The sequence below is a fragment of the Triturus cristatus genome, chromosome 10, assembly GCF_964204655.1.
Source record: "Triturus cristatus chromosome 10, aTriCri1.1, whole genome shotgun sequence".
Classification (NCBI taxonomy): domain Eukaryota; kingdom Metazoa; phylum Chordata; class Amphibia; order Caudata; family Salamandridae; genus Triturus; species Triturus cristatus.
Genome location: NC_140593.1, coordinates 624408087 through 624432715, shown reverse-complemented (window position 1 = coordinate 624432715; position 24629 = coordinate 624408087). Strand labels below are relative to the sequence as shown.

The 24629-nt window shown below is 41.0% G+C and overlaps 1 protein-coding gene across 7 annotated transcripts in view; it reads right to left on the bottom strand.

Moving 5' to 3' along the window:
- Nucleotides 1-24629, bottom strand: part of LOC146789809 (ankyrin repeat and fibronectin type-III domain-containing protein 1-like) — a 2714698-nt gene that overhangs the window by 477378 nt on the left and 2212691 nt on the right. The window contains exon 1 of one of the 7 annotated variants that reach the window (XM_085632164.1): nt 1007-1256. The exons of the other annotated variants lie outside the window; for them this stretch is intronic. The gene's annotated coding sequence lies outside the window, so the exon portion shown is untranslated. Of the gene's footprint in view, nt 1-1006; nt 1257-24629 lie in introns of those variants that run through there. 7 annotated transcript variants of the gene reach the window in all.

The window sequence follows — 24629 nt, the reverse complement described above, 5'->3', positions numbered from 1 at the left end:
GGTTCAAAATTTAGAAATTGCTTAGGCTGATTGAGTGGGGGTCCACAGAAGTCAAAAGGTTAAGGATCACTGCTCTGTTGATATTTCTCTGAAGGGGTGGGGGGGGGGGGGGGGAATGGAATGGAATGCAGTTCCTCTATCCTCTTCTAGGCCTTTATTACAACGAATTCCTGGAAGGAATGATGTACCTCCTCCTTTAGTCTTTCCACCAAAGCTCGGGTAAATAATAATATTAAACTGTTGTTCCCTTTTCTTCCACTTGACATTTATGCACATTTTTAAGCACATTATAAAAAGCAAAAAGGTAGTATATGATAAGCAAGGGGTGTGGCATATTAAAGATAGAACAAGGGCTGGTAAGAGAAGATCATTCACAGGAAGTGTCAATAACTGAGTGGGAATCAGGGACACAGCTCGCAGGCTGAAGCAGCGCATATTGGGGTGATGGAAATGTGAGGGAGGAGAAAGCGAATTATAACAGTGTAGTGTTAGAGAGAGTTTTAGAGAAATTGGGGAGAGAAAAACGCTGAATAGACACTGAAGGTATATCTAGATGAAAGGAAACTTGAGAAGAAAAGAAAAAGTAGAAAAAGGTTAGGCGGCGAGTTAAAATGTAGGTGTTCAGTTACTGTGAGGGCGAAAGTGCCCGAAGAACAATAAGGAAACAAAACCCCCTTTTTAGGAGAGGAGGTTTCCCACTTGTTCAGTGAAGCCCAGTTGCTCACCGGCATTTACTGTTGTGCGGAATGTCTCATGTGGTTGAAAGTCCAATGCAGCGGCTGCGGGAGACGTACCAAGTGTAACTAGTCTGGGGGACTGCTACCAGCATTCAATGAACCCAGTGCCCCCGAGGTTGGGCGTACCCTGGTAGATAGTTGCTCACGCTAATAGTGCATCAACCCACTCCTCGCAAGGACCCATCAACAAGACATACAGGCAGAGTTTAAAAAAAACACAAACAGCAGGCGCGCCTCCCCACTTTTTTGGTGCAACACGCATTACTCACCTGATAACATACCAGGTCCCCTCAGTCAGCGCCGCTCCCGCTGCTTAGCTGCCTCAGCTCGCCCGTGAACAAAAATACACGAAAAAAACGTGAAAAAAACCATAAGCCCACCTGCCCAGCTAACTCATGATAAAAAACCTCATTTGGGCGCCCGTTTGTCAGTCTGTCGGCGGCTCAGGTAGTTGCAGCAGCATCCGACTGTTCCCTGACCGGTCCCCACACATGCTCATCGTCTCTGGGTCTCCGTCCGCATCTCTCCTTTCCCTCCCATCACCTCCGTTCCTCTCTTTCGCTCTCCGTCTGCTTTCTCTTTTTTCTTCCAATCCTGTTTCTATAGAAACCAGATTAGCAGAAGGGGGGAATAAAACAGCCTCATGTGACTCAGATTCCGACACTAAAGGATCTCTCGGCGTGCCCCTCGCTTAGAGTTTTTTCACACAACTAGTCATTGTGGCTAGTCTGGACAGGGGCTGAAAGGACGGCGACCTGCCGGCTCAGGTTCAGTAGAAGGGGCCTTCAGCCAGCACCTCTGTCCTCTGCAAGGCAGAGCCAGGGAGGCCCACCCTGGGCCTCAGCACGAAACCCACAGCCACGATGGTACCACAGGAGTGGTGGTGACAGAACACTTGACGTAGATTTGGCACTCACCTTCTGGAGAGGCCTCCCCTTTCTGCGCAGACTCGAGCCAATCCTCAAAGGGCTGAAGAGCCACTCAGGAGTGTAACTGTCAACAGTGCAAAAAGTGCAGTAGCACCGGGGCCCGGGGCTGTGCGGAGGGGGCACTGTGGTCAAATAGCAGCTGGTTAGTATGACCAAACAAGCAGATGTAGTGAGCGCAATTTCGTTTGTTGCATTAAGGCCCATGCCACCCTTGCTTCACCACTGGACCCACCACTTGTTCCTAGACAGCACATGTCACAGGCCGGGTCTGGTGGCTCAGTGGACTAATACGCCCACTGCAGGGGGCTGTGTTCGACCTCATGGTCACAGGTTCAAATCCCGGCGGGTCCACTCAGCCTTTAATCCATCTGAGGTTGATAAAATGAGTACCATTGAGTTGGGCAACAATAAACATCTGTTATTCAGTGCCAAGATGCCTCCGGGTGTATGTGCTCTTTACAAATTCATGCTATGTTATGTTACTCACCTGCCCTGAGGAGATGCGAAGAGTAGCCACCTACGAGCGCTTCTCCAAAAATACGAGTCTGCGTCACAATCCCTCCCCACAGAAAAAGAGACAAAATCATCAGCGAGGCACATCTTTAGGAGGAGATGATTTCAGCTGCAAAATAAAATACTCTTGCTTTCATGGCTAAAAAAATTATTCAGCTCACTGTATTCAGGGACGCAACACAACCGACCTTTGGGTGGGGGGCTAAGAGATCAATCAATACAGGTAACACTTCAAACAATGGGGCAGAGCCATCCTCTGAGCCAATACAAGAAAATTGCGATAAATGGTGCATTATAAAGATCTTGGTCAAACGCAATACCAACATGTTTTACTGCTTTTGATGTTGTTCATAGGCTAAAAATATGTTTTTGTGGCTTTGACAATGTTTAAAAGGCAATTGACAGAGACCATTAAAAAGGCGACTGAGTGATTAAAAACTTAAAAGTAGCTTCTACAGATATCAGTTCAAAGCCCTTTGGAACCAATTTTCGCAACTTATTTTTAAAGACTAGGAACTTTTTTTGCCAACGCTCCAAACCTTTCTTCCGTGAAACGACAATGAGCTCATGAAACATTTTTAACTCCATTTTCAGAAAAGCATGACTGCCTGACGGTTCACTGACAGAATATCGAGGAGAAGAATATCGAGCTGCCAGAATATCGAGGTAAAAATATTGAGTGACAGAATATCGACTTCCTTTCTACAAACAGGTAAGTACAAAAGTATTGAATCCTAAATATCGTTGTCAATAATCTAGATTGCTAACATATCGACTTTTTTAAATGTCTTAAAAATAATATAAAATTAATTGAATAATAAATATAATTAAGTAAAACATACTTAAAAATAATAAAAACCGTTAAAATTAATAAATAATAAATGTAATGTAAAAAAATACACATGCATTTTTATTTTTATTATATATAGTAACTTAATATTAAAAAAATAATTAATATTTTTGAATTATAAAATGTTACAAACATAATTTAAAATATAATTACATATATATATAAATAAACCTATATTATAAATATAAAAATTAATTATATATAATAAGTTAAAACATTAAAATAATTTAAAAAAAAAAAGAATATTTTACACTACATTAACAATACTGAAAACGTTGCATAGCGTAGGGGATAAAATAACTATACCCACTCCTACGAGTGGTACAGTAGGGAAAGTGTTGGATAGCAGGTGGATAAAATTACTATTCCCACTCCAGCGTGTGGAACAGTAGAAAAAGTGTTGGATAGCGGGTGGGAATAATGCACTATTCCCACTCCACCAAGCGTAACAGTAAGGAAAGTGTTGGATATCGGGAGGGTAAAAATTACTATTCCCACTCCAGGGAGTGCAACAGTAGGGAAAGTGTTGGATAGCAGGTGGATAAAAATTCCTATTCCCACTCCAGTGAGTGCAACAGTAGGGAAAGTGTTGGATAGCGGGAGTGTAAAAATTAGTATTCCCACTCCAGTGAGTGCAACAGTAGGGAAAGTGTTGGATAGCGGATGGGTAAAAATTACTATTCCCAGTCCAGTGAGTGAACCAGTGGGGTAAGTGTTGGATAGCGGGTGGGTAAAAATTGCTATTCCCACTCCAGTGAGTGCAACAGTACGGAAAGTGTTGGATGGCGGGAGGGTAAAAATTACTATTCCCACTCCAGCAAATACAACAGTAGGAAAAGTGTTGGATAGCAGGTGGGAATAAATTCCCACTCCACCAAGTGTAACAGTAGGGAAAGTGTTGGATAACGTAGGGGAATAATTTAGTAAACCCACTCCTGCAATATAATTAACATTAATTAACAAGTAATTATTTTTTCAAAATTAATTTACCTCCCACCATTTTCCCCTATAAACGTCACCTACAATATTGCAAAATATTAATAAATTAAAATAATTAATTAACAATTATTAATTAACTAATTACAATTAACAATAAAATTAATAACCTTCAAATCTAAATTAATTCACATAATTAACACTAGAAAATAACTTTTATTAAATATAATATAAAAAATAATAAAAAGTACTTTAAAACTAAAGTACTTCCTACCCTACTCCCCTATCAACCCTCCACCACACCTACAAAAAGTACTCAATTAACATATTCACAAATTAATTATTAATAATTAATATCTAATTATTTACTAATTAATACAAAATAACACAATTAACATAATTCCCAATTAATTATTAATTGTTATTAATCAAATTATAATCAATTAATACATTAATTAACTTACTTGATAGTATAACTTATTTAATACTACATTATTAATTAATAAAACAATTAATTAATTAATTACTTTCAATTAAATTTCTTCCTACCCTATTCCCCTATAAACCCACAACCCGCTACAGAATTAAATTACGCAAAAACGAATTAACATATAAATAATTAATTCTAAATAATTCCAAAAAATATATATTATAATTAAATTACTTCCCACCCTATTCCCCTATAAACACACAACCCTTTACGGAATTAAATGACACAAAAATGTATTAACATAAAATTCACTACCTAAAAAAAATTCAAACATACATTACAAAAATAATCCATACTGTTAACACATATACTAACACTTAAAACAGTAAAAAAAAATCGATATTTTTAACAACTATATTATGACTGTCGATAGTACTAACTTCGATATTATGAAAAACGATATTTCTTACCTGCATTTCGATATTCTGCACCACTATATTTTTGTAAGTCGATATTATGTCCACTCGATATTTAAAACTAGATATTTTGCAATATCAATATTTAAAATTCGATATTGTGACTGATTACCCTGCCTGACTGGATCTAATGTACGTTTTCAGTCTGGTCATTGGGAATTTACAACATATGCTTGTTTGAGGCTGTACAGGCGCAGGTCTCAAAATGCTCAGCTTAGTGGGTTAATGCACCTGATTTAGAGATGCCCGACCTGCAAGTCACAGGCTTGATACCTAATGCATCTTCCATTCCTCCTGCGATTGAAAGAATGCCAATCAGTTGGCAATGCTACAACCTGCAATATACTCTGCCGGAGATCTGCACTATCCTAAATCAAAATAAAATAGTAAAACATAACCCCTCATTTAGCAGATCTCGTACGAGATGATTAAATTACATTCATGCAAGAAGACACCAGCTATGAAGAACTGGCATAAAGGTAGTTGTTTGAATTATTTTTGCAACAAATGGTGTTCTACCATAAAAAGACTGCAAATAATCTTTAATGTCCAGAATCCATAGAATGTGTGGCTGATGGCATTGTCCTGCAAAGAGATCACTCCAACAGAAACATAAATCATTCCTCTTAATAGCATATGGTGTAATAACAAAAAAAAATGCTTTCAATTCTGTTCTGTAGCCCCAAGCACATACAGTGTTAAATCCACTAAGATATCAATGTTGTTATCAAATCCTCCAGGGCCAATGTGCATTTTTCCAAAATTCCTTTGAGAAGAAGGACCATTTCTTTCTATATAATGGTAGTTCCTAAATGTCTTTACTAGCAGTAGCAATTAGCCTGGCCTTGGTCGGGAAAGGGACGTCCTTAACATAAAGGGTGAAGGCTTGTAAATATGCTTCATGAGACAGGATGTACCCCGAAGTTGTCAATACAATCATGGATGACCTCGATCTCTTGATCTTCTCATAGAAAAAGAGGCCAAATTGTCACAAACAAATTGGGAGGAGGAAATAGTGATTTTGACACAGGGCTGACTGGTGAGATTGGAGAGTGTCTGGAATAAAGACGGGGAGGATTTTAAGACCTGAGAAATAAAATTTATTAAAAAGAGGTTGTGATAGCATTGAAAGATAATTTTTAATGCCTGAGTTTTTGAAGTATATGTCGTGCTTTAAAGTTATGGTTTATGTGTGTGTGTACAATAAAGTTTTTATTTTGACTATGAAAAATTGTATATATTTAGCATACAAAGGTGGAGGGGTTGCAGACCTGTTTTAGTACCCTAATCTCAAACGAATAAGCTGAAACTACCTCCTGCCTGTCCTACTATCTAAATCAACGATGCTTCGTTTGTCAGCCTATTCTTGGTGTCTTCTTTAGCACACCCCATGCTGGCAGATTCACGGCGCCAGAATCAAAGACAGAGGTGAAAATAAGGGCCTCATTTAGAGTTTGGTGGAGTGGGATCACATCTCTATTTTAGTTGGTAGCGCTGCCATTTTTACACCAGTGAAACCTCTGCCACCTTGGTTGGTGTAAACCTCTGACTGGGCGGTCCATCTCCCAAGGGGCGGCCAAGTCACAATGATGGTAGTCCCACCCTATTGATGGCAGGAGAACCATCACTCATTTTCATAGACAGAGACAGGAAAATGTGGAATGACCCCCAGACGTGGGGGGAAACTTCCCCGCACATCAGCAAAACTGTGTTTTGCATTAAGAAAATAAACTCCTGCTTTGAAAGTTTATTTTCTCAATGCAAAGAAGTTGCTCAGTGGGTGCTTTAAAAACAATGCCCCTCTGAAAGTGGCAGGGGGCTGTAGTAAAAGTGTGCAGGGGCTGATGTTGTAAGGTGGTCGTAGGTGGACGTGGTGTGGAGGGTGAAAGAAGGGCGGGTGAATGGTAGCTGGCAGGGAGAAGAACGTAATGCTCCCAAATGCCTTGTCTGAGGTTCGGGCCGCGGTTATTGAAGGTGTCCAGGCTACAATGCAACCTTTTAGCACAGTGATTTTTAAGTCGAGCCTAGAGCAGCGCATGCTCTGCAGCTCGACTTTTAGTAAGGGGCTTTTCAAAGTGCTACACTGTGGCCTAGAGCTTGAGTGCATGTGCAGAGGCACTCACTTACGAGCAGAGGCGCCATATGGCTTTCCTCTCCCGTCATGGGTCATCAGCTTTCAAGATACGAGAGCTTTCTTTCACATTCCTGAAGTCGATAGCTTCCTTGTTCCTCTTTGTTAATACAACTGTCCACAAGGTGGTGGTGTTCCCACATTGTATATGGAAGCTACTTAATATAGACAACATAGAAGTTAATACGGCATAGTGTTGCTTCCTGGCCACTATTGTATCGACAGGTCTGGTGTTTGTATGTCACGACCGTTTAAAAAAACAAGCATTGGCATAGCCAATAGGTCTCGCATTTGGGACCTTATAAGTATTTAGTTATGCAACTGTTGCATGGCTAAACACTTATGAGGTCCCAAAGGCGAGACTTATTGGCTATGCCAATGCTTGATCCTGTTGGATTTTGCGGTAGGTAAAATTAGGTTTGTTGTTCCTGTACCAAGAAAATCAGAGTGCAGGGCCACTGGACCTGTCTTAACTGTTCCCATTCTTTTTTAATTTGACAATAACTGTTGCCCAACTTTTGGTTTTAAAAACAACTGTTCCAGAACAGATAAGACCAAACTTCAGGTACCTTTTGCTGAAATGGAAGGAAAGGGAAGGGGCGAGTTTCTACTGTTCAGTGAAACCTAGGAAGAGAAAGATGGAGAAAGAAGCTAGCCTTCATGCCAGGGTGCCTACTATCTGAAAGAAATATAACTGTGTGAAAAGTGTTAATCAGCAAATCTAGATACTGCTTGGGAGCCACTATATGGGTTTAACTGAGTGAGTCATTGAAGGCTTGTTGGTGACAAAAGACTTATTTTTTTGAGAGGCAATGCAAGTTTCTTTTTAAGTTGAGTTCTGGAGTACTCTCCTCTAATGAGAATGGATAAAAACCCATTTGCACCAGGTACAGTCTGATTGAGCATTAAAAAAATATATATTTTTTTAACACACTTGTTTTATGTTAAACACTGAAAGGCAGATTTACTAACTTTTCATGCAAGGCAACTCAGTAACCGAAGTTACTGTGCTGCGTCGCATGAAAGAAAGAACAGAACAGTGCCATTTATATTAAGATATGTCACTGTGGCCCCGTCTCCCTGCACTGGCTCTATAGGCTGGCTTGTGCAAGCACACAATTTTGCACCATAGTGCTAAGGTGTGCGCTTGATGACAAGTATAGGTTTTGTTCTGGAAAGGAGCCATTCCAATACAAAAACTATGCTTTAATATTTCTCCCACTTTGTACATGTGCTGTACAGTGCAGCACACATGCAAAGTTGTAAAAAAGTGACAACTTGTTACACTGTTGTGCTTATCTCCACAAGGAATACTTTTTTGGCACAAATCCCTGTCAACAAATGTTAGTGAATAGAGACTTGTGACAAAACCCATGGGTGGTTGAATGGGAATGCCCATGTACCACCTATAGTACGCCCCTTGATGCAAAGTAACGAGAAGTAGTGCATAGCGCTACATTAAGTTATTTTAGGCAACTTTCCCAAGCAAATGATGATCTGCGATTGAAAGTAAATGCCACCACAATACTTTGTGTTGGTTTTGCATTACATTTGTGACGCAAATCCAGCTCAAAGTGTTAGTAATGTGGGTCTAAAAAATCTATTTGTACATTTTGTGGCAGCTTTTCTTATACTGTAATCCAATTTTTAAATAATGTCTTGCATAGTTACAGTGTTTTCATGTCGCAGAATGGAGCCTCATATCACTATACATGCCACTATTCCACAGTGCCCCAAACAGAATTCAGTTTTGTGATTGGTTACACAAACAGACATCTGCAGTGATTCCATTAACAAACTGAACATGAAAAAGTTAATTTTCCATTGATTGCTTTAACATATTTCCCATACTGATTTTTATGCACGTCACCCTCTGGATGAACAGCAAAATACTTTGTATGAGGCCATGACTGAGGCCCCATCTGCAGCACAGTCCGGCACATTCAGCTTAAGAATTGTATGTTTCCTGGAAGTTCCAGCGGCTTGGGTTAAGACACAGGGCAGGGGTGGGGGACTGACACCCTTTAACCCCAATAGGCGTTGAGCGTCTGATATATATATATATAGCCTGTGTATGTGAAGGTGTAAACCAATCACTTCACTGTTTTACAGTAGTAGCATAAATGTCATACGTCACTGTTAGAAAGTGGATTTTTATTTCAGGGGTAACTACCCACCTCATGGAACAATCACAGTCTTGGTCAGGGTGAGCCCTTAAAGTCACTAAATAAACATGATCTCAACCCTCCAGTAGCTATGGCACTTACAGAGCAGAAAAGCGTAACCCACAGACAATGTGCAAAGTGTTTATATAGTACTTAAACTGTACTAAAATCGAAATGCAAAACAATTTTATACGCAAAATGACACAAAAATTTAAAAAATCCGACAAGAGAAACCAGAGATATGAATTTTGAAAGTTTTAGTTAGGTACAGCGGCAAGAAGTCTGAGGTGCCAATGACAGCCAATGGTTGCAGTAGACCAGAACCTATGTGCAAATTTCCGCTGACTGCAATGGAGCGCGGGTCTGATACCCCAACCAGGTGCGCCCTGGTTGAAGACTTTACCTTCTGTCTTTAGTCCCTTAAGTCCTTAAGGTTCCAATCCACCACAGTAGAACACATTTAATGCCTCCAGGATATCAGGGGAGGAACTTAGAGACTGACAGGGCCAGAGAGAGGCCAAACAGCAAAGTACAGCCAAGGTCTAGTTGCCACTGGTCAGCTGGGCAGTGACAGGGAAAGACCTCCTATAGATTGTCATGTTGTGTAGATTTAACAGGAGGTCAGCCTTATGACTCTTGGAGTGCACTTCTTTGTCCTGGGTACAAGACGAAGAGCAGATATAGTCTTATATGCCCTTCTCTGGTCTTAGATAGCAGATTCAGTCCTCTTCTGATCTTCCACAGGTCTAGGAGTGTTCTGCAGTGGGTGCCTGGAGATGTCACACATGTGCCTGGCACATCCTAGGGGTAACCCATGAGCACTCTTTAATCAATGGGGTGAAAATTGCCAAGGCCAACGCTATCCACATATTTTAAAGATGGCAGAAGTGTTTGGCCACACTAAAATTCAGCTCTGAGAGCTGGGCGTGTGTTTGGTGAGTGCACTACTGTTATCCTAGTGTCCGTATACATCTAACACTAAAATACAGATTGAGAAAATCACTGTACCCACAACAGACCAAGAGACAGAAGTCTAGTAGAACAAAGCAGAGTTTTCAAGTAACCAGACAGTAAATACTCCAGAATTGTTTTGGCATCCTGTTTCCTATTTTTGCTCTTTGACGTGGTCGCAAGTCTTATATGTAAATCCCAAGCAGTCCTGTCAGGCTTTTGAGATTCAAGCACAGTGTGATACTATAATGTCACAAAGATGCTCACAGTCCCACTCTTCATATCCTGTCAGGTTCAGAGGGGTAATCTCAGCCAGTTTAAAACTGCAACAGCCAGGCTACAAAGGTAGACCTCCAGTCATGCTGGCACTATTGCTGTAGTGGGTGGCATAATGGGTGCGGCCATCCACTAGTGACATTTAACTTACACATCTTGGGTACACTTTATACCATATACTAGGGCCTTATGCCAATTAGGGGTATGCCAATTTCAGCATTTTGAAATGGGAGCACAGGCACTTTATCCCTGGTTATCAGGAGTAAATTGCACAGAGTTTAATAGGCAGCAAAAATATACGGTCAAGCAAAAGTTGAAAAATCCAGGGTGACCTTGCAGACATGTAAATTTCCTTCAGCCATCTGTGTTCATGGAGTATTGATGGGGAATAAAACTCCAGACACAGTATTACAGCTTTAGATTTACAAATCCAAAGCTGTAACACTGCGCCTTTAGTGGTAAAAGGCTTTGGTCATTTTACAACTGAGCATGGATAGCACTGTGATAATCCTATGCTTAAAGACTTTGTTGTAGAAATGCCAAAAGCTTTGTCCCTTTCAATCTCAGCATGGATGGCACTGTGCTAATCCTATGCTTAAAGACTTTGACAGAAAAACAGACATTTGAAGGTGAGCAAATTTGGAGTGTCGAGAGTGTCTATACTGTAGCTTCTTTCCACCTAAACTTGAGAATTACCCAGAGTTCTCTGCTTCTTTTTTTGCATAATGTATGTATCACTCTATGTCTGAAAGGGTATTGTTTTGATATATGTATATATATATATGTATACAAATATACATACAGGATGTTCACAAGTGAAGCTTGCTGGATAGCTTTCCTACAGGAATCCATTGTTAAAATAATGTTTATGTGTGTACTCACAATTGTGTCTGTGAGTCTAATAGATCAGGAACCAGGTGAGCAAGAACACATACAAATGGTGTGAGTTCAACATGGACACTAATTCTCCAAAAATGCCTGGGTAGCAGAAGTGTCATCAAACACCTTTTGACCTTCCCTTTCACTCACACACTCATGCTTCCATATACTCCCACATTCAGACATGCACACACCCTCTCTTCATAAACCCACTCACCCACAAGGACGCCCATAGAATACATTTAAAATGTTTTTTTTTTTTAAATTACCTTAGTTGACAGAGAAGGCCATTTTCTAGCTAACTGTACTCCACTTTTTTACACTAATATTGAATAATCAATTATTATTCACTATTAGTTTAATGCAAATATTACAGAAAACAAGGAGAGTGGACCCCCCAACCAATGTCCATAAGGACAAGACACATCCAGACACTAATTTTGCCACCTCGGAGGCCAGGGGTCATAAAGGCAGTGCCAGGTGTGGCAAGGGGCAAACCAGGGTTTGCAGCTGCGACGACCCCTGGTGACCCCCTAAATGACATCCATGCAGTGCAAATACAATACATCCTGGTAGGATCTGTGAAAGAATACTTTAGTGCATGGTTTGTGTGAGTTTAATGAGCAAGTGCATGGTTCTGGATGTCTGTCATCTCCCTACTCAACGGGAGGAAGTGTCATGCTTGAGGAGTCAAATGAGTGTGCCTTAATAATCTACAAAGATGAAGTAAGATGAGCAATCAAACTCTAACTTTAAAAGGCTTGTTGGTTATTTATCTGCTGTTATCTCAGTCCTTGGGGATTCTTTAAGACCAGGCAGCTTGTTTTTTATTCGCTTTGATCGTGTTTAAATGAGCCTTGAGCCCCAACCTTGTTTTCACCTTAGTTGGTGTAATTTGACCTTGCAGGGATCTACCACCTGGAAATATCATAGCCCTTGGGGATGTTTGATTTACTCATTAGAGACATCTTTACACGCAATAGTCATTTATAAATTGTATGCTCATTTGGGTATGTTTGAATGGGCTTTGAGTTCCACTCTCAAATCCACTTTTGTTGTTTTGACCTAGCCTTGATGGGATTCACCTTGTGGCTTTACCTCAGCCCTCAGGGAAATTTGATTCACTGTTTCACTATCAGAGTTGCTGTTTTGGGCACGTTTACATAGGCTTTGGGTATGTTTAAATAGGCATTGTGTACCTTCCTCGAATCCTGTTCCACTGGAGAGACTGAGTCTTGGTATGCAAAAAAGAAAAACAAGACAACAGGCCTTTTCTATCTATGCACCCAGGATCTGTAACAACATCCCTGTGTCCATCAGGACCAACCTAGTGCTCCTCCAATTTAGGAAAGAGTTGAAAACTCACATATATAAAGAACACACGTCACAATTTATTAAGCATCCACAACCCAGCTTTCTCTCCTCTTGTTGACATATGCTTGCCTATGACCATGTACAGCGCTCTGCTGCATTTCAGCTAGGTTTGTGCTATAGAATTACCATTTATGTACATACAATTATATGTACATACATTAGTGGGATCTGACTGCCAAGGTTACCTAAACCCTTGAAGATATTTCATTAATCAATTCCGGCAAGTTTGCTTCAAAATGGTTGTGACCATGTTCAAGTGGGTTTTGCGTCCCATCCCTGCTGTATTTGTATGTGTGTGAGAATTCACTGGTTGTTTGAGGGAGCGTGGTAAGGCACTCCTGGGGCTTTATGAGTGTAACACTTCACTTGAGGCTTGGGTGAGTGTGATAAGTGGCTCCTGGGCGTGTATGAGTGTAAGATAGTGGTGTACAGCGGCGGTTTGTTTCATGAGGGTGGAAGAGCATCATTCCCCATCCGTTTTGAGCCATGCAGGAAAAAAATTAAATGGCAATGAAAAGATTTCATTGCCTTTTCATTTTTTCAATGTGCACACTTCAACAGCCAGCCTACCCTAAAAACCATGCAGGGTTGACTGGATGCTTTAAAGTGTGCATGTCACTTTTGCCAACTATATTTTGCCAGCCAAAGTGACATGCACACTTGGAAGCTTACTCAGCTGTCTTAGACAGCTGGCTGGAGACCAAGTACAAGCCTACAGGGCCTGAAGGAATGCCCAGCCATCCAACTACATCAAATCCAGGCACTGCTCTCATGCTGGGTAACAGCATGAGAGCAGCATCTGGATTGGTTAGGAGAGCATGTCTGCAGATTCAGAAGTGGAACACTGAGGACGACGTGCAGCCGGTGGTAAGTACCATTTATTTAAATTGTTATTCTAGTTGCTTTTTTCGACTTTTGGAGGGAGAGTTTTTTTATTTTGGGCTTTTGGAGCGAGGAGGTATTTTATTTTGGGTTTTTGGAGCGAGGGAGTGTTTTATTTTGTTTTTTAGGAAGTGGTGGTGCATTTTACTCGGCCCACCACTTTCAAAGGGTACTAGCCTACTCTGGTGGTGTAGCTAGGTTGCCATTGGCCTAATTGCAAGCAAAGTGTCTGGGCCCCTCACTAAGTTGACATCTCAGTCTGTCAGCTGCCCAGATACTCCTCAAACCCCTTGGACAGAGTCTTCATCTGCCATAGCATATCTCATTACCATTATCATGGACCCACTACTGTACTTCCACTCCCTGCACTGCATTTCTGCAAGTCAAAGCCACTAAGCTTAAAAGCATTACCAAACCCAATAGGTTAACTCCTTGTAAAGTGCATGCACACAATGATGCAAAATACAGGAACCTCATACTCACCCTCCTCCCCTCGTATAGGCACATCTATTATGCTGCAATCACACAGGCATGTGCCTCACTCTGCACTCACACAGGCACACGTTTCAACTTGCAGACCATTTTCCCTGCACTCACAAAAGACAATATTTATCTTGCATTCACACAGGCTCATCCCTCAAAATGCACACAAGAAACATGGTGGCTATCCTGCACTCAGGTAATGCCACTGCTCACCCACAGGTACACCCTTAACTAGGAAGGAGCAGAGTTTGAATAGATGGTGGCACAGGAGACACAAGTTGAGTATCAGTCCACTATTGTAATTCAAGCTCTCAAAGCAAGCTACACTGGAGCCTGTAAATCCACTGAGGTTATCTAATCTCCAATATGCAACACTTGGACCAGCACTGCAGCCTATGCCAGTATGAGCGTTGCTGACTTTTGCGAAGTAGAGTATTGGCATCAAAAACTATTTTCACTTGCCTTCTAAAAAACAAAGTAGTGGTTTTCTTTGGAAAGAAAGAAAGAAAGAAAGAAACCCAATAAATGTTGAGGGCTTGTGCTTCAATAAAACAATTAAAAAGTAAACCCTCACACTGGCCTGCCACCTTGGAACAGTAAATAATTATAGATTGTGCAGAAAACCAGTTCAAGATAGTAGAATGGCTTTGAAGCTTGCAGCAGTGATTTCTGATTCTGAGGCTCTGTCTCAGAGAGTTGTGGGCCAGTAGTGATGGCAGCAGAGCTGCTGGTATCCCCATTACACAATTAGCACTAGTCCGATTTGCAGGTGAGCTGCTGGAGGATGAACTAAAGGAAATATCCCCTGAGGTCAGTCTCTTTGGATTGAGAATAACAAAGAGTAAGTAGGCAAAATACTTTTATTTTGACTTCCTGACATCCTAAAGACCAGCGGTTGTCTACTTGGCAGAGCCAGACATTGGCAACAAACCCAGTGGCTGAAGATGGCTGATGCACTGTCCAATCAAATGTATGCTCTTCTGAAGGGGTGAACTAATATGTGAATGTCGGGTGAATAACTGAACTGGGCTTACCTAAAGCCCATTTTTGCTAAGTAAGATTATGTATTATTTTTGAGGAAACATGAAGCTGGTAAGGCAGGTACAATAATCTTTTGTTCAGACCAAAAACACACAGAAATAGAGCATAGGATGCAGGAATGTGGGGGTCCTTGGACTCCCACTCATAAGACATAAAGCTCTGGTCAAGAGCATCAGAATCTTCCCCAAAAAGACATGGAACAAGTGTGGTACTGCATGACAAGTGCAAGTTCCCTTTAAAGACATGGAGCAAGTGTGGAACTGCAGTGCCAGCCAGTGCAAGCTTCCTTCAAACACATGGAACAACGATGGTATTGCAGGGCCACTGCAAGATTCCATCAAAGACATGGAGCAAGTGTGGCACTGGGCAGCACCATTTAATGTTCTCTTAGATGCAACGAATAAACAGCATTTTAGATTTGGTACAAGTGTAAGGAACAACACTGGGTGCATGAGAGCAAACTTGACACACATGTATAGTAAGATTTCCACACACAAAACCAGTACAGCACCAGGCAGAAGTACACATTCCCTCAAACCCACAGAACACATACCGATCTGGTCACAAACAATGCAAGCTTCACTTGCATGCAGAGAACATTGAGAGCATTTATAGCAGCTGCATAAGCCTGTTTGTAAAAACACACACACAATGTGCAGCATTAGGAAACTGAGCAATTTTCTTTCACACTCCACATGTACAAGAGTCTCAGCTGTGAAAGCTAAGATATCCTCACATACAAAACAGGTGTCACACTGTCAGTAACATTTAAGTTCATTACAGGCACATAATACCCAGAGTAAAGTATAGAGGTGGGTGAGCCACTGAAGGCTTGAGCCATACGTTCGGCTGTTGTTCAGCTTCAGGTTCTTTTAAGCCTTCAAGCTCAAAATGAGCGGAGCTTTTTTGTGGTTTCTGCCTGTTATCCACACTCTAACCTCATGCACAGAGAATAATAAACAAAGCATTAAACTGTGATGTAAAACAGGAATGAGAAAGGAATACCAAGCTAGTGGCTGAATTACACAATTTGAGGCAAGAAAACCAGGGATCAATTCTGGGTTGGCCACTTGTCCAAATTATTTTAGCCTAAGTCATTATTTTATTTTATGGGGCCTCCTATTGTTTTCATCATTCCAAAAGAGAAAGCCTTGAACTAGGTGAGGATGTGTGCTGTACAACAATCTCTCTTGTGTTTGACCTAATGGAATATAATTTTGCTCTGTGTAAAATAAGAATATAGCCAATATACAGGTTGCACAAAACAACTGACTTTCCTCTCAGTTCACTAATGGTATTGTAGTAGGATTGGGGGTGGGGGAATGCATGTTTCCAAGTTCATGTTTCAAAACTATCTCTTTTAATTAACACATTTCAATGCAGTGATATAATCTGATGTACTGAGGTGAAATGCTTATCAAAGAAATATAATTTCCTTGCATTTTGCAGACACTGTATGATATTTTTACATAACTGTTGTATGATTTACATGCCAAATGCTCTCATGGCTCAGCTCGTGCCTGGGCTCCTGGACCCAAGATGGGCGCTTAGAGCTCAGACAGACTCTTAACTCAGCTCTCCCTGTTAATTTGTTGGCTTGCCCACCTCGACTACAGTATTATGTATAACAGTCACTTGAGTTCCCTCTGACTCAGTATCTCGCTCTGGGAGCAACATCTTGTTTTCTGAGGTTCTGTCCAGTTTCCACTAGTCTTAGAAGGATAACTATTCCTACTTCTGGTTTTAATAAGGAAGAAGTGTGAATTAGCAACCCCAACAAGTTGTTTAAAGTTATCTGTGCATTTGTTTTGCATAAAAAGAAACTTACAATGCTCAAATAATTAATTTTCTCAGTTCCAGCACTCTGTCCTAGATAAGTGAATGTTCTTTCACTAATCACCATTGTTTGCCCTCCACCTGTGAGACTGAACGCAGACTTCTTTGACTTCTGCTGGTGGCAGGCCACAAAAGCCAGCCACACTGTGCTCTCTGAATTACCAAAAGTGAGCTTGCATACTGCTCGATCCTTCAGTGCACACCCAAAGAGGCCTTCACAGTGTTCTGCAAGCACTTCAGCAGATTCTGCTGTTCGGAGCCTGACTGCTGCTGCTGGTGATATCAGATGGAGCTAACAGCAAGCTTCATTCTCCTGAGGTCCTAGTAGGCAGTGGTGCTGGAACAGTTTTCAGATTGGGGTTGCTGCCATCAATGTTACATTACTGAACTCATAGGGCGTCTGAAGAATACAAGCATCACACAAAGCTCAAGTGTCACATATGAACCCACACCCACTCAGCAGGAGAGTGGTAAAGGTGTAGAATGTAGACAGTGTTTGGTTTTGTAGCACACTATCGCAAATATATTACTAAAGCGTGGTGTGGTAGCCACTATCATTTACAGACACCACATTTTCCATTGAAATTGCAACTACACTTGCACATACATACATTTTTACTTATAAAATTATGTAGCACACAAACGATAAGGTGAGAAAATTGGGTTTAAGCAAATATTCGTCATTTGCACATCTTCAAGTAAATTGTCTCAATTTGTTTTGATTCTACTAAAATCTTTGTTTCTATCACACTTTAAAATTAGAAAAAAAGGCATTGTTGAAGCCAGTCTCACATCAGCTACACAGTTTGAGGTGATCTTTGCATCGGCCCACATGATCTGGGCACAGAGATCGGTTAGGCATGCCTTAGGCAGCTTATTCTGTGAAACAACAGGTGGTCGCATTTCCCGGCGATGCTGAGAAATGCAGGTAAACGTGGAGGAGAGCCCAGAGGCCAAAAGGGAGCCACCATGTTGCTCAGCTTCCAAGCCACACCTCCTTTAAAGTCATCTTTAATGCTCGTTCACCTTCAGGACTCCAGCATGGTTAATTAGGTGTGGAGATGGGCCTCCTACTACCTCTGGGCTCGATGCATTGCACCGGTTGCACCACTGGTGGCTATGCCCCTGGTGTGAAACTGCACTGTAGGAATTGGATAGGCATGATAAGTCACTATACGGTTTGCGTGAGCTTGATGAATCATTTCCGGGTTTGTGTGAGCATGAGAAGTCACAGCAGGGGTGGAAATTTGGATTTAATCCCTCGTTAGTAAAGTGTCTCAATGTAGACTTTTCATCACTTCTATTTCTTTATTTACTGCTTTGTATAATCACATGTCGTCACGCTCGCAGCATTTAGTGAATCACTGCAGGGTTGGAGGGAGGCATAAGTAATCACTGGGTTTGTAATAGAATAGGTAATTGCATGGTTTCAGAGCGGAACATATTGCTGCAGTATTCAGAGAAGAATTCACTGCAAGTTCTCTTTGTTAAATTGGTTAGCGCGGGATTTGCAAGTGCAGCACGTCCCCGGAACCTGTGAGTGGTTGAGTTAATTGTAGGGTGGGAAAGAAGAATGGTTTGTGGTAAGACGTGAGCATAAAACCAAAGGTGTAAGTCAGTGGTGTGGTAGCAAAAGGAAGGAGTCAGCTGAATTTCTAGGCGCCAAGAGATACCAAGTGTAGCAATGGAAGGATAGTCACTTACCATGAATGCTGAAATCCACTCAGGCGACTACCTATCAACAGTGCAGCAGGTGCAGTGGCACTGGGGCCCATGGGTGTCAGGGGCCTACCACGGAGGTAAAATCACTGATCTTATACTGCCAAAATGGCTGGGTGTTAAGGAACCTGGCATGTTGACATTCTTTGATAGGGAGGCTGTTTATGGGGAAAAGGTTTAGGTCCTTTATTTGAGTGTCCTTTGGTTGTGTAAGGACTTTGATGAGGGTGTGAGTATGTATGAGGAACATTTCAGGTTTAGGTCCTTTGTTTGAGTGTCCTTTGGTTGTGTAAGGACTTTGATGAGGGGGTGATTATGTATGAGGAACATTTCAGGTTTAGGTCCTTTGTTTGAGTGTCCTTTGGTTGTGTAAGGACTTTGATGAGGGCGTGAGTATGCATGAGGAACATTTTAGGTTTAGGTCCTTAATTTGAGTGTCCTTTGGTTGTGTAAGGACTTTGATGAGGGTGTGAGTATGTATGAGGAACATTTCAGGTTTAGGTCCTTTATTTGATTGTCCTTTGGTTGTGTAAGGACTTTGATGAGGGTGTGAGCATGTATGAGGAACATTTCAGGTGTAGGTCCTTTATTTGAGTGTCCTTTGGTTGTGTAAGGACTTTGATGAGGGTGTGAGCATGTATGAGGAACATTTCAGGTGTAGGTCCTTTATTTGAGTGTCCTTTGGTTGTGTAAGGACTTTGATGAGGGCGTGAGTATGTATTAGGAACATTTCAGGTTTAGGTCCTTTTTTTGAGTGTCCGTTGGTTGTGTAAGGACTTTGATGACCGAGTGAGTATGTATGAGTAACATTTCCATTGACGGTGAAGTTCATAGGACGTTATTTGCATATGTGCGGACGATTATGAAAACAACCTCATTGGGTGTTAGCATTCGTTGGGTCTAGAATCGCTGCCGAAGTTCCAATATCTGAAATGGTATCAGAACATGAAAAAGGTCCTAAAAAATCAAATCTCTTCCCTCGTAGTAGAAAGAGTCTGTGAATTTTTCAACGGGCACCTCCAACAAACTTCACAGGACTTGTACTCCGAGATATCAAACGGTGAGGGTGAGAGTGACTGAGCGGTGAGGGTGAGGGTGACCGAGCAGTGATCTACCACTTGATTACTCTTCGTGCTAGCAACGCTCACTCTGATCCATGATTGAGGCAGTAACCGAGACTGGGTGGAGTCCCAAAGTTGATTCGATTTCGCATTATCTTGAAATTCTCCGAACTCAGACCTCAGATGGTTGATGGTTAGGTGTTCAGCTGGACAATAGCTAAATCTATTGACAACACTCCTATAACGTATGGCATACAAAGAATAGGTTCTAAAGGTAAATAGTTGGTGGGGAGAAATAATGTAGGTAGCGCTTGACAGTTCCAATGATCTAACTCAAAACTTCTCCTCTGAGATTATTCACAGAAAAGGAACATCACAAAACATTGCAATCTGCCTACTGGAGATCACTAATTTTGAGAATTGTTGTGATAAATGAAAAAACACTTCAATTACATTTACAAAGATCAACAGCAGCGTTTTACGAGTTGTTTGACAGATTCCATTCTGTCTCATACTAATCCTGCATTTTCACGAGTTTTCCTTTTTTAGTGGAAGATGTTTCATGGATTTTAATAGAATCGGAGCTCACCAATTCATTGACTCAAAAACCTTTACACTGATTATTTTAAAACAAGTAAAATGTGCAACATGTGAAAGATGTAATTTCTAGGTCTCTTACAGCAAAACATTTTAGTTTAACTCAAATTTCTCATATTTTTAATTCCATAATTCGGCTGCAGCAGCCTTTACATTGAACTAAATGCAATAAGAGTAAAGAGCATGCCAGTGGGAGTCTAAAGGAAAGTATGGGGACAAGAGAGGGAAAGAGTAAAAAGATAAAATCAACTATAGCTTTTGGGGCACAATAAACACCAGTGCCTTCCACACAACCAAAAGCTGGAGGTAGGTTTTCAAACATTTTGCTCTGGGTTAGCATCACAAAAGTGACGCTAACAGCACAAAATGTGTTTTTAGAATTGACTTTCCAGTGCAATACTTGTTTTGCGCTGGAAAGCACCCTAAAAGTAGCGCAAAGCAGCACAAAGCACTGCTTTGCTTTAGTTAGCGCCAAGGAGGCTTTATGTTATATGAGTGGTACACGGGCATTGCCATGCAACCTCCCATGCAGCCACCCATGCCTTTTGACGCAAAACCCAATCTACAATGAACTGCAGATAGGGTTTAGCACCAAAAGTTAATGCCACTTCAAAGGAGGCGCTAACAGGAGAGATGTTTTTATTTCTTCTTTCTTTTCTGACTTTGCATGTGTGCTGCATTAGGCGGCACACACAAAGTGGGGAAAGCATAAACTTGTCTATGCATAGTATTTTGTACAGGAAGGGTACCCATGCCACATATATGTTTACGTATGGCCTCATGTATTCATGAAACTTAACATTAATAGTGCACTTGAACAATTACAGCAAGTGTATTTACTGTGTAATCTCGACATTTATATGAGTGTGCATATTAATGTTTCCTTTACAGTAACAATGAATTGCAGTTCTCACATATATCTGCATTTGTGTGGTTTGAATAATATTGTTGATTCTTATATATTCGCTTACATTTGAACAACACTTTGCATTTATTTTATATCTGAAACTGTATCCAGTAGAATAGTACTCTACATCTAAATTGTAATTGTATATGTATCTGTAATCATGCATTTAGACTTAACTGAAACGCTTGCTACACTAAATTGACCAAACGCTCTAAGCATTGGATTTCTTAGTGTTTAACCTTCAATGTGAACATTTGCTTTGAATGCAATATTTTTCTCTCCTCTGCAGCTGCAGTTGTGTGATCTAATGGATAGAGAAGGCCCATTGTGTGAAAGAGATAGTGAGGTTTGGAGGGGTGCTTTTGGCAAGGATGAAAAGCCTTAAAGAAGGAAGGGAGGACTACTGTTTGTATGGAACTGGGAGACGGGAGGAATTCTAGGACGTTCTAATCGGTGAACCAAACAAAAGAAATCTTGAGTGTAGTTGCCAAGTTTTATTGTCTGAGGAGTGAAAATAATGAGGCATTTGGCATGGGATTCTAGAAGCTTCTTTCGTGGGTATAATTGATGAACACAATTCAGCTTTATTCAGATTCCTGTAAGATTTTGAGAGGTACAGACCCCTTTGTGACATCTCAGTTGTTTGGCTTAATGCTATGCAATATTTTTCCATTTAGGGAGCTTTTGCAGAGGGTCTGCGATGCTGGCATCTATCTTGCTTCTCTTACTTAAATAGGGGTTCAATCTACTCACCAGACTTTGTTTCCTATTCTTTGTATTGCGGCAACGGAATTCCTCTTTTGCGTTCTGTTATTGAGGATACATTTTGTCCCATATTCTGGATATCCTTTTGTGATTCTGTATTTTTATACTATGTTTCTGAGACTGATTTATATCAGCGTGGCTTCGAATTTGTAATAAATCCGTACTCAATCCTATCTTCCAATTCAGAGCTTTACTGTGTGGCCAAATGGGTGACACCGCAATTAATAATTTGTAATTCATCCTAACTCCTTGTATTTCTCAGGCACCTACAAAGTCCATTGCAGGGGGCAGGAAGAAGGAGTCCAATTCTATGTGTTAGCAGATGGTAACAGAGGACGGTTAGGTCCTGAGATAGGGAGTCAGGAGACTTTATATGAGAATTGCTTAGGTCCCAGTCCCTGAGCCCATGCTTTGATTCGGAGGATCGGAGGAGTACAGTGGTTTGTGACGGAGTGGTACCAGCGAGAAGTAAGTATTAATAGGGTTGCACGTGCACAGCTTATGCTTAACTTGTGGTGTTATAACAGTTGTGGGATGTTTGGCAGAGGTATTTTGAATGTTGTGTGAATGTGGTATTTAATGTAAAGTTGAAGTTTTTAACGGGCCCAAAGTGGCCTAAGATCCCAGGATATATTAAAAAGTGTAGAAGACACTGTTTTGTAATTGTCTGCTGAGGTTTTGTGGTGTCTGACGTGAGAAGTCGATAGAGCAATTGAGATAGGGACATTTATCTTTACGTGTGAAAGTGAGGTATTATTAGTGTAGTGGACCTTTTGCGCAGATGGAAACTGTAATGATCAGGGTGATTCCCCGCAGGTCGGAATTTCATTAAAATGTGTGTTAGAGTAGATTGGAAAGCGTCATTCCGAATTATTTCTTCCCTCTTTCGATTTCTTTAGTAAAGCAGATAAATTGTTATTTCTTGACATTGCATTTGTTTGCATGAGTAGTGCTGAAGAGAGTGTGGTGTGAACATTTTAAAGGAGGGTGAGCCGCTGCAAGGATGAGACTGATGTCACAGTGTGATGCATTGGGATTGGTCGGTTGGAGTAAAGCTGCGCTATTATTGGTTGTTTACTTCATAGGGTGTTGCTTTGGTTTGGTTTCTGATGTTAAACACCTATTGTGTAAAGATTGTTATTTCCTGTTTTGAAACAAACAATTCCTAATTGTGATTATTGACATGTTACCTGAAAAATAAAATGTGTTAAGGTTATATGAGATTTAATAGGAGGAAATGTGACAATATCTGCTGGGGAAGGAGAAGAAGCAAAACCCGAAGATACCACAGTCCATTATATGGTGATAAAAGTAGGGCTTCACACTTGTATTTGGCTTAAACAGTGGCACAAGATCACTGAGAGAGAAGGTGCACTGGTGTTTCCATGATATGTACATTTTATGTGAGAATCATTGAAAATTTGAGGAGGATTCTGTATGAGATTAAACCACAGCCTAGACCTACACAGATTGAAGCTCAATGCCTAGGAGCATGCAGCTCATGCCATAGAGGAAAATGTATTAGGGGAGAGCTAGAAAAGCAGTGCGTACATATTTTGATGCAAGGTGGGAGACAGAACAGAAGATGTGTCGAGCAGACATGATAGAGGGAGCTAAGTTGTATCCGCGGATGACCCGTGATGAATTTGAAAAGGACAGATAAGAGAGGAAGATGAGAGAGAGAGGAAATGAGGCAATGGAATCAGCTGAGGGAGGTGAAAAATGTGACAATTACACTAGTGATTGTCTTTCAGATGTGTTGTTGTTGGAGCTTCCACCTCCATTCAATGAGATCCAAATAAGGGGAGGTGGAAGCGTTAATGCTAGTGGAAATTCTGGAATTGCTACTGCACCAGTGAATGTGAGTCCTAATGCAAAAGGGGCTACCCCTGTGAATATGAATAAAAATTTGACAATGGGAAGTTTGGGGATTTGTGTCCCTGGTACCCCTGCAGTTCCGAATGTTCCCGATGCTCTTATTGTCCTAGTTACCATTGGCCTTGTAGTTCCCTTATATAATCCCAGCTCCACGAGGAGTGTTACACATAATTTGGCTATTCCAACTGAGCCGAGAGCCCCAGAGAAAGTTCCTACGAGCTTGAATATGAGGTTTATTCCCTTGGTTCCAATGAATGTGAGTTCCCCTTGTGGTGCGAGTGCAGAATCAATGTCAAATCAGATGGGATTTGGACCTTTGAGGTCATTTCAGAGGTTACCAGATTTGGATTTGCTCACCTGGGAGCCACCCTGAATGTGCATAGTAGCACTCCAATAGAAGGACCAGTACTAAAGACTTCAGAGTTGCCTCATAAACGTGATGCTCAGGAGCTAGACGAATGGCTGAAGATACTCAATGCCACCGCAAATGAAACTGGAGGCACAGAAATAAGTCAAGGAGTGAGCAAGTCATCATTGAGAGTAAATTTGGTGGATGTAGCTAAATTAAAACGTGAATTAGATGAAATGATGAGTGGAAGTCTTGAATCAGCTCTAATAGAAACTTAGCAACAAAATGTGTTTATGAGCATGGATGTTATTAGGAGAGCAAGACAAGCTCATTATAAATTATCTAAAATAGCTCAAAAATATGAAGTGGATTTGAAGTAGACAAAGGCTTTACAGAAAAGCCACCCACTCTGCTTTTTCGATCAAGATTTAGAAAATATGAGAATTCCAGGGTTGACAATGCAA